At 45.8% G+C, this 9,834-nt stretch overlaps 2 long non-coding RNA genes across 9 annotated transcripts in view; one reads left to right on the forward strand and one right to left on the reverse strand.

The window, feature by feature from the left end:
* LOC114487083 (uncharacterized) overlaps positions 1–7,138 on the forward strand; it is a 14,295-nt gene extending 7,157 nt beyond the window's left edge. The window contains exons 4-5 of the long non-coding RNA XR_003681704.2: positions 6,446–6,654; positions 7,053–7,138. This is a non-coding gene — a long non-coding RNA (uncharacterized lncRNA). The remainder of the gene's footprint in view (positions 1–6,445; positions 6,655–7,052) is intronic.
* LOC114487082 (uncharacterized) overlaps positions 1–9,834 on the reverse strand; it is a 38,196-nt gene that overhangs the window by 11,957 nt on the left and 16,405 nt on the right. For 6 of the 8 annotated variants that reach the window (XR_003681700.2, XR_008618471.1, XR_008618468.1 and 3 more), the window contains 2 exons: positions 7,031–7,201; positions 572–3,083 (listed from right to left, as the gene is read on the reverse strand). This is a non-coding gene — a long non-coding RNA (uncharacterized lncRNA). Of the gene's footprint in view, positions 1–571; positions 3,084–7,030; positions 8,164–9,834 lie in introns of all 8 variants that reach the window. The other 2 variants (XR_008618466.1, XR_008618470.1) reach the window with 2 other exon arrangements.

Raw genomic sequence — 9,834 nt, forward strand, 5'->3', positions numbered from 1 at the left:
CACACACACACACGCACGCACGCACACGCACACACACTCACGCACACACCACACACACTCACGCACACACGCACGCACACACCGCACACACGCACACACACGCGCACGCACACTCACACACTCACACACATACACACACAAACACCACACACCACATACACACACGCACAAACACGCGCACACACACATACATACACACATACACACACACAAACACACATGCACACACGCACGCACGCACGCACGCGCACACACACGCACACACACGCACACACACATACACACACACACCACACACACACACCTCTGCTGTTTAAATAAATAATAAACAGGCTAAATAAGCCTAAATAAAGTTTAGTAGGTTTAAGAGAGGTGAACACACTGCATGCCACTCAGGCCGTCCGCTCCACACTGTTCCTGTCAAGTATCTGCCAACAGTAATTTCACGTTCGGGTGACCCTCCATCCCATTTGCCCAGGACAGAGGGCTTTCAGTGTTAAAACCAAGACAGTCCCGGGCAAACTGGGATGGTTGGCCACCCTGGTCCAGAAGGACCCTTCCTGCCTTGTACCTGGATTATAGCCACCCTGTCTTGCTGGTTAAGTGCAAACGTTGAAAAGTCAGACGATCTGCGGTGAGGCTGACACCTCCTGAGGAGACCTGAGGGGCTGACAGGAGGTAGAGAGCGGCCAGACCTCTACCCCTAAGGGGCTGAGGGAGTGAGAGGTGGGGCTGAGGTTCCCCTCAGAAGCACCCTCTCTCCTGGGAGGCACAGGTCAAGCCCCCACCATATACCCAGCCTGGTTTTGCCCATTGTAGGTGCTCAGTAAATACTGGGACCCAGGCTGAATGGGGGTGACTCAGGGGGCTAGTCCTCAGCCTCTTGCAGCTCCTATTGCTTCATCTTCCCTTGAACATTTCCTTGGGGTCCATGTCTCCTTTGCTGATCCACCCCTGGTTCTACCCTCCATTCAGGGCTGAGCTGTGTGTCCATCTGGGCCACAGGCCCCTGGAGATAGAGATGCAGAGTTCTCTGCTAGGGGTCCTAATGGTCTTCTCCTGGTCTCCTGGGGCTGACCTCACAGCCTCCCCTGGGTCCTGCCCCAAGAAATTTCCTCAGTGGATTTTCCTTCCTTGAGAACAGACTGTGACCAGTCTCTGGGCTGTTTCCTTGCAAACATCCTCATCTATTCCTGTTTCTCAGGCTCTCTGAAGCTCCAGAGTGCTGGGCTTATAACACTGGGGTGTCATATAGGATCAAAACATAATGTTTGTGCATCAGAGTTTTATGGTCTAATTGATCAGAGAAGTAGGTAAGTAAGTAAATGAGTCTTCTTGACTTTCTTTTGGCGACTTTGGGAATGATTAGCAATCAAAACAAAACAAAACAAAAGAAAACCAACCACAACAATTAAAATAGGGAAAAAAACCACTTCCAGACCTCAGCTTTCATGACAAAATTAAACCAAAATAATTTAGTCCTTGTCAGATTATATCAAACTCCCTCCCTCTAATGATGCCTCTTCCTTGGCTCTTCCACTCCATGTTCTGGAAAAAAGAAGCAAACAATCAAAGAAGTAGATTTTCTAACTCCTGATTTAGTTATCCTTTACCTACAGGTGAGTCACTCATCTTTTCAGGGCCTGAGTTGTTTCTTCAGTAATAATACAGCAGCAACCATTTGAATAATGGTTATGTGTGAGGCACTGCACAGTAATATTGTGTAGTACATGCTATCATGCTCTCCACTTTACAGATGAGAAAACTAGGGCACAGAGACTTTAAGGAACTCCCCCAAGGTCACACCACTGGCAAGTGAGAGGGCTGGGATTCACCCCAGACTGGCTTCGGAATGCATGCACTTACCATTACCCGATGCTGAATGAATCAAAGGATGGATGAAAAGTGGATGAATGGACGGTGGATGGACAGATGGTGGATGGATGGATGGGTGGACAGATGGTGGATGGATGGATGAGTGGGTGGTAGGCGGTCAGGTGAAGGCATTAGCCCCAGAAACTGATCAGATACCTCTTTTACGTAAGTATGGCATCAATATGTAAAATTTATGTCCTTAACGTGAATTGTGGGTCTTAACACTCTTCTGTTTCAAAATGAAGTGGAGGAGTATCCATTAGGAGGATAACAGACTCTGAGCTGAGTAAGAACTCAGCCTCCAATGTATGACACCTTCCTTGGAAAAGGAACATTCCCCTGGAGGACTCATTTAAATCTCTGCGAAATGGAAGCAAGTAAGTTATGCTTCTCCAAAATGAATTAGTCTCAGAAGAGTTCCTTGAGAATCCTGGATACAAATTGCTCCTTCAGAGCCAATATTAACACATATCTTACATAAAAGTGAAAAGAATATTTCCAGTTACCCCCAAAGAAATAGATTACGGTATCCAGTTGACAAGCGCTTATCTTAAACCTCCAAAGAATTAGATGAGCTCTCCTTAAACTTTACTCTCTAATTAACAGACCACTTTGAGGGTAGCCAGATCTGTGGCTTTGGTGGAGCAAATCATCAAACCTCAGTGACAGGCCTGTTTTCTATCTCTGGCATATTCATCTTTTGACCACCAAACATTTTCTTTACTTAAAGCAGCTTGTGTGCCTTACTCTTTGCAAACTCCAATAAAGCCTGCCCAGACATGGAGAGAAGGAAAATTCTATGTATCTAGAGCATCTAGGATGATCAAGTGCTTACCCTACCACGTGGCTTACATGCCACGGGAGACCATTGTCTTTTAAAAACTTACCCTTGTTAAGATTTTCAAAGATGTAGAGACTTGCCTTTTGCTGATTTTGTTTAGGACATAATGATCCAGTTTAATTTTCTTTTTAATTGTGCGATGGATAGGTCTAATGGATGTCGCCAGCATTTTCCATTGGTCTGGAGTGGAAATGTGCCCCTGTGGATTTAACGCTCACACCTCCGTTTTAGTTTGCTCATGTTGCGGAGAATTCTGCAAGGGGACTAGCTCTGGGCAGTAGACGGGGATATTATTTGGGGTCTGTTATTCAGGCGCACGAAGCCCTGTGCACGTCACTGAACTCTTCTCAGCCTCAGCTTGCCTGACCTGCAAAATGGAGCGACTGCTATTTTCCCTCCTATCAGAGGCCTTATCATCATCATCACCGGAACTAGTGGCAACGTGTTGCAACAATTAACACAGTTAAGTAGCGTCATTCTATTAAGCGGAAGAAATTAGGACAAAATGACACTTGCCTTACATCAACATGGCTTTGAACCTACACATTAGGTTGTAACCAAGCTTCATGTGCTCACCCAAGACAAATTCCTCCGACAATGGCAGCAAGGCAAACAACAAAATAATTTGCCATCATATAAATAGAAAAAAATGTGTTTCTATTACTGGGACTGGATTGGCCTACATGACCTACACTTAGCTTTGGTTTTATCACTGAAAAGCAACCTTAAAAAATGAAGCCCTGGGCTTCCCTGGTGGCGCAGTGGTTGCGAGTCCGCCTGCCGATGCTGGGGACGCGGGTTCGCGCCCCGGTCCGGGAGGATCCCACGTGCCGCGGAGCGGCTGGGCCCGTGAGCCGTGGCCGCTGCGCCTGCGCGTCCGGAGCCTGTGCTCCGCAAGTGGAGAGGCCACGGCAGTGACAGGCCCAAGTACCGCAAAAAAAAAAAAAAAAAAAAAAATGAAGCCCTTACTCACTCTTAGAGCCCATAGGTTGGCATCGGGTCGAGTGGGCGTTATTATGGCGCCATGGGTGGCCTTTTCTCAATTTCAGTTCTTTACAAAAGATAGGGAAAATGTTTATGCGGGTGAAGGAATTGGGGTTCATGGTAGCTGTCGTCTCCAAGAGAGTTTAGCGCATCCGTAGCTTTAACTCCACCCATCCCCTTCCTCCTGTAAATAAAACTCCTCCCAGAGACAGCTGCATAAACTGCCAGGAGCACGGATGCTCTTAGAAACATGAGATTTGCTTCCCTAGTCCTAGTATATCAGACTCTGCAGCCTGGCCTTCTAAAAACGATTTTGAGTGTCCTAAGCATTATTTAGGGGCTCAAACGCCAGCCAGATGAGCCCTGACCTCAGAGACCTCTTCGACTCTAAAGACCCTTTGTCCTTGTTTCATGGCCAGAGGGGCTGCCCCCCTGCACTGCCTCTTGTCACTGAAGTGTGTGTTGATTAATAGCTCTTCCAATGAGCCTTGAGTTAGCTCAGCCCGTCTATTTCCAATTTCTCTCGTTCTGGCTAAGAGACTGAAGGGTTTAGGAGCTTTTGAGTGTCCTAAGCATTATTTAGGGGCTCAAACGCCAGCCAGATGAGCCCTGACCTCAGAGACCTCTTCGACTCTAAAGACCCTTTGTCCTTGTTTTCATGGCCAGAGGGGCTGCCCCCCTGCACCCCCTTCACTGCCTCTTGTCACTGAAGTGTGTGTTGATTAATAGCTCTTCCAATGAGCCTTGAGTTAGCTCAGCCCGTCTATTTCCAATTTCTCTCGTTCTGGCTAAGAGACTGAAGGGTTTAGGAGCCATAACGCGTAAGAGAAGGCTGAAGAAGCCAGAAAGTCTTAGTGGGGATGAGATCTCTGAGTTTAGACACTTAAGGGCACTAAATTCCCATGAGGCAGAAGTTAGATGTGCTTGGCATATGCCATCGGAGAGCAGGGTCAGGACCAGCGAGCGCAGGTTATGAGGAGGAAGATGTCAGCTCAGTAGGATGAAGGACAGCCTTCAGCGCCGGAACGGGCTGCCTCATGAGGGAGAGTTCCCCAGCTTCCCCAGAAAGTATGCAAACGGAGGTGCTCTGACCCCTTATTTGTAGTGAGGTGGAAGGACCTGGAGTCTGTCATACAGAGCGAAGTAAGTCAGAAGGAGAAAAACAAATACCGTATGCTAACGCATATATATGGAATCTAAGAAAAAAAAATGTCATGAAGAGCCTAGGGGTAGGACGGGAATAAAACACAGAGCATAAACACAGAGCATAAACACAGAGCATAAAACTAGAGCATGGCCTTGAGGACACAGGGAGGGGGAAGGGTAAGCTGGGACAAAGTGAGAGAGTGGCAGGGACATATATACACTACCAAACGTAAAATAGATAGCTAGTGGGAAGCAGACACATAGCACAGGGAGATCAGCTCAGTACGTATATGTATAGCTGATTCACTTTGTTATACAGCAGAAACTAACACACCATTGTAAAGCAATTATACTCCAATAAAGATGTTAAAAAAGAAAAACTTAATCTCAAAAAAAAAATAAAACTGAATCTCAAAAAAAAAAAAAAAGAAAGAGGGGATCTTGCTTGGTTTAAGGGCTGGACCCAAGGGCCTCTGGGGTCCTTTCAGACAGAGATACCAGGATTCTAAGTTCATCAGTGAGTTTTCTCAGATCCGGAAATTCCCCCCACTTTTCTGGGCCCCACCTCCCCATCAGACTTCGCAGAAAGCCTGGAGGAAGAACATTTCACATTCCCCAGATAACAGTCTCCCCACCCGGGTGAAAAGGTGAGGGTGACAGACACACACCTGTGAGATGAGGCTCTTATTACTGTCGCTTGGGGCAGAAGTAGGAAGGCAGTAAACTTTGAGGTTAGTTCCCTTGTTTTCCTCTGAATCCCATTACTCTTACAAAACCGCCTTTCTTCTCTTACAACAAAGGGGTCTGTTGAGTTCATTACATCTTTCCCAAGAGTGTATTAAGGCTAAAACAGGCCGTGGGACACAGAAGGTGCTCAATACATCTTTGTTAGAAGAACAGATGAATACATGTTAAAAGCAAGAGAAGAACATGTTCAATGCTTGACCCCAAAGTCAAGTATCTTAGCCGCTTCAGGGCCATCTGTAAAATAGGGGTAAACATACTAATGGTGCCTGGCTGGTAGGTCGTCCTGAGGATTAGAGGATACAATGAAGGCTCTACACTCGGTCTGATACACAATCACGGTTTAATAAATGCTAGCTCTCTTCATTGCTGTTGTAATCGTGCTTATTGCTGTCATTTTAAACCACGTGATGGGGGAGGGGGGGAGGAGATGAAGTGACACATCGTATTAGAGCAGAACTTCTTTCTCATTACCCCTCATGTGATCACGTCACATCATCACACATGTGACCCATCATATCACACGTGCTGATTTTAAGGAGGAAAAACCAGGACTCCAAGTAGCAAAGGGATGCCTTTCCGTGCCCGAGAGGGTTGGATTCCGCAGACCACCAGGGACTAACGCTCATTGCCTGGGTAATTATAGGGCCTTGTAGAGATTGTAGATGTTGGAAATCAGCCTTGGGCTTCAGAGGGGGCCAGGGTTAGTCTAAGAAGACTTTATACGGTGGAGCACCTGCTGGAAAACGTCCTAAAAGAAGGAGTCTGCGATTTACATTTTCAAAAGTGCTTATCAGCAGAGGAGAGAATTTATGAACCCTGAAACACGTATTTTTAAAATCTTGTCCACTCCAGCTGTGTGCCCTGCCTGTCCCTCCAGATGGGGCTGGGCCCACTGCTACCGTGTCTCCCTGCCGGGAAGAGCTTGTGGATCCCGAACCAGCGAGAGAACGGAAACAACACGGGAAGGGAGAAGTCTTCCCCGGTGAAATCTACACGTGTATTTAGGACCGGAAGCGACATCTCACCTTTGTTCTAACGTTCTGGAAGGACCTTTCCTCTTTGTAAGTAGTAAAACTCCCCGCGTACTCTGCTAGGTGGGTGGGTGCGGTGCTGCTGATTGGAGGCTTAGTACAGAGTCAAATGATTCAGTACCATTTTGTAAAAATACCCCCAAAACAAAGAGATTCTATTATTTGTCAGTAGCCACCAGGCTTCAGTAGCTAAGTGGTCTGAGGGGCCTATCATCCAGGGCCCTAATTACCCACGAACCCACATGCCCCGGTGAGGCAGCCTCAACAACTATCCAGTGACACAAATGAACGTAAGCAGAGACAAAAGCTCTTGATAAAAGCGGCAGGACAAGCTGGATGAGACTTATTAACAAGTTATAAAGCCAGTCCTTTATAAACAGGCAAGTAACGTAGGCTTTTCAAGCACCTTTTCACCCTAATTCCACCAGGTCCTGCTGTGGCATCGCCAGCATATGACAACTCACTGCAGCCACCAAATGCAGTCCTTTCCTTACGAGTCCAAGATGGCACGTGGACGGCGGTTCTCAGAAGAGACTTCCAGAAAGGTGAACTGTTCTTCTCATTTCTTCAGAGGAAACTGAAGCATGAATAGAAGTGATTTACTTCTTTTTAGACTATGGCACGTAATTTAAACCAAATCCCAGAGCAAATCCTGTAGAGTCAAGTTTTATTAAGTGTAGGCGGTCACAAAATTCTTGCTCTAGAAAACAGTCGTCTTTTCTTTTTTTCCTAAGTTCTGAATTTCCCAAAGAGTGCTTCTGAAAAGTAACTGCTTCAATGTTTCCCAACTGATGTGAATGGAGTGTTTAATCTAAATTCTATGGCGAAGTAGTTCATTGTAATTTGCAATAAACCTTTTGCCTCTTATCCACACAAGATGGCGGCCTTCTGACATCCTTGTTTCCTCCTTCTAAACAGCGGCCAGATGCCAACCATTGTTAAAATGGGACATCGTATTTATACGAGCTCACTGACTGATTGCCATCAGGTACTCATTTAGTCCACTGTCATACAAACTGAAAATTCTGGCGACTATACTATTAAAAAATTATCAGTTAAATGGGGTATGATGCAACACTTAAAGTGACCCCAAGATTAAACTCTTATTCGGGGTTTGTTTGGTGACTAACGGCCACTTCCACCAATTTGGAGATATTATGACAAAATTCTGCTGCTGACAATAAAAAGTAACCATAAAGGATGAAAACTTTCTAGCTGGAACCAGAAGAACATCGGGAGGTCCTTAAAACTGGTGAATTTTCCCTCTAAATCCTAATTGCCAAACTTAGAACCAACCACCCAGAAACTGTGTCCCTCACGCTAACTCCGTATTTATGTTTCACTCAAAACGACTTTAAGGAGTTACATCTTGTTCTACAGAGGCCCAGTTCCCATGGTTGCAGCCTCTCCTCTCACTGGGCACGTCCTGGTGCATGGCCACATTCTCGTCTCTTGGCTTGGGAAGAAGGAGCTTCCTGGAGAGTAATTCCAGGGTCCTTTTTCATGTCTAGAAGTCCATTAGCACCATCCTGAGGTATCCTGGGATAAATGTGGAAAACTAGGATGGAAAACCCAGCAATGAACATAATAACAAAAAAATTACTGGGCTAGGGTTTGCTTCTAAACATCTAATAAATCTGTAATATGTCATAAAAGTGACCAATGAAAAGTGACATGATTTCAGCTGCGTATTGGAAGTCCAACACAGTCCCACTGGGCTACAATCAAGGTGTCAGCAGGGCCACGTTCTTTTCTGGAGGTTCTAGGGAAAAGTCCATTACTTCCCCCCCTCCCAGTTTCTAGAGGTGCTCACATTCCTTGGCCTGTGGCCCCTTCCTCCAGCTTCAAAGCCATCAAAGTTGCACCTCTCTGACACTTCTTCCACAGTCACATCTGCCCCTACCCACTGCAGGTAAAGGTTCTCTGATTTTAAAGACCCACATGATTAATCTGGGCCCATTCAAATACTCCAGAGTAATCTCCCCATCTCAAGATCCTTAACTTAGTCACACTTGCAAAGTCCCTTTGCCGTGGAAGGTAACACAGGTTCCGGAGATTAGGACGTGGACATTTTGGGGACCATTTTTCTGCCTGTCACACAAGATGTTTCCAGATCTCAAGTAATAAAGAGGTTTGAAATCATAAGTTCATCAATCACTTCTCTCCTTATCATTCCTTTTAGAATTGAATTTTATCCTAGGAAATAGGACAGAAGTTTTCAATGCCTAAAACCTTAAACGTAGAACAAGTCCACAAATTTCACTAGTCCACGGAGAATCTCTTGTCTGGAAGTTTTCCAAAATTTTCAAAGAGATGATTTCAATTTTACTGGTAAGCATGAAATCTATCCAGTTTTAATATTGCATATTTATATGAGACACTCAATAAGTGTTCTTTGGATATGCTAAAATGTTCATTGAAGGCATAAACTGGAGGCTGCCCTTTCTCCCGCCAGCTTACAGAGGGGAAAACTGAGGCGCACAGCAGCCGTGTGGCTGACAGGCTCTTGGTGCTCCAGCCAGAATTAAGGGCTGTGCCTCTGAGGTGGGAGAGCCAAGTCAGGACACTGGTCCACAAGAGACCTGCCAGCTCCACGTAATATCAAACGGTGAAAATCTCCCAGAGATCTCCATCGCAATGCCAAGACCCAGCTCCACTCAACAAAGAGCAAGCTACAGTGATGGATACCCTATGCCAAACAACTAGCAAGACAGGAACACAACCTCACCCGTTAGCAGAGAGGTTGCCTAAAATCATAATAAGTCAACAGACATCCCAAAACACACCACCAGACGTGGACCTGCCCACCAGAAAGACAAGATCCAGCCTCATCCACCAGAACACAGCCACTAGTCCCCTCCACGAGGAAGCCTACGCAACCCACTGAACCAACCTTAGTCACTGGGGGCAGACACCAAAAACAACGGGAACTACGAACCTACAGGCCGCACAAAGGAGACCCCAAACACAGTAAGTTAAGCAAAATTAGAAGACAAAGAAACACACAGCAGATGAAGGAGCACAGTAAAAGCCCACCAGACCAAACAAATGAAGAGGAAATAGGCAGTCTACCTGAAAAAGAATTCAGAATAACGATAGTAAAGATGATCCAAAATCTTGGAAATACAATGGAGAAAATACAAGAAACGTTTAACAAGGACCTAGAAGAACTAAAGAGCAAACAAACAATGATGAACAACACAATTAATG

The sequence above is a fragment of the Physeter macrocephalus genome, chromosome 11 (genome assembly GCF_002837175.3).
Source record: "Physeter macrocephalus isolate SW-GA chromosome 11, ASM283717v5, whole genome shotgun sequence".
Lineage (NCBI taxonomy): Eukaryota > Metazoa > Chordata > Mammalia > Artiodactyla > Physeteridae > Physeter > Physeter macrocephalus.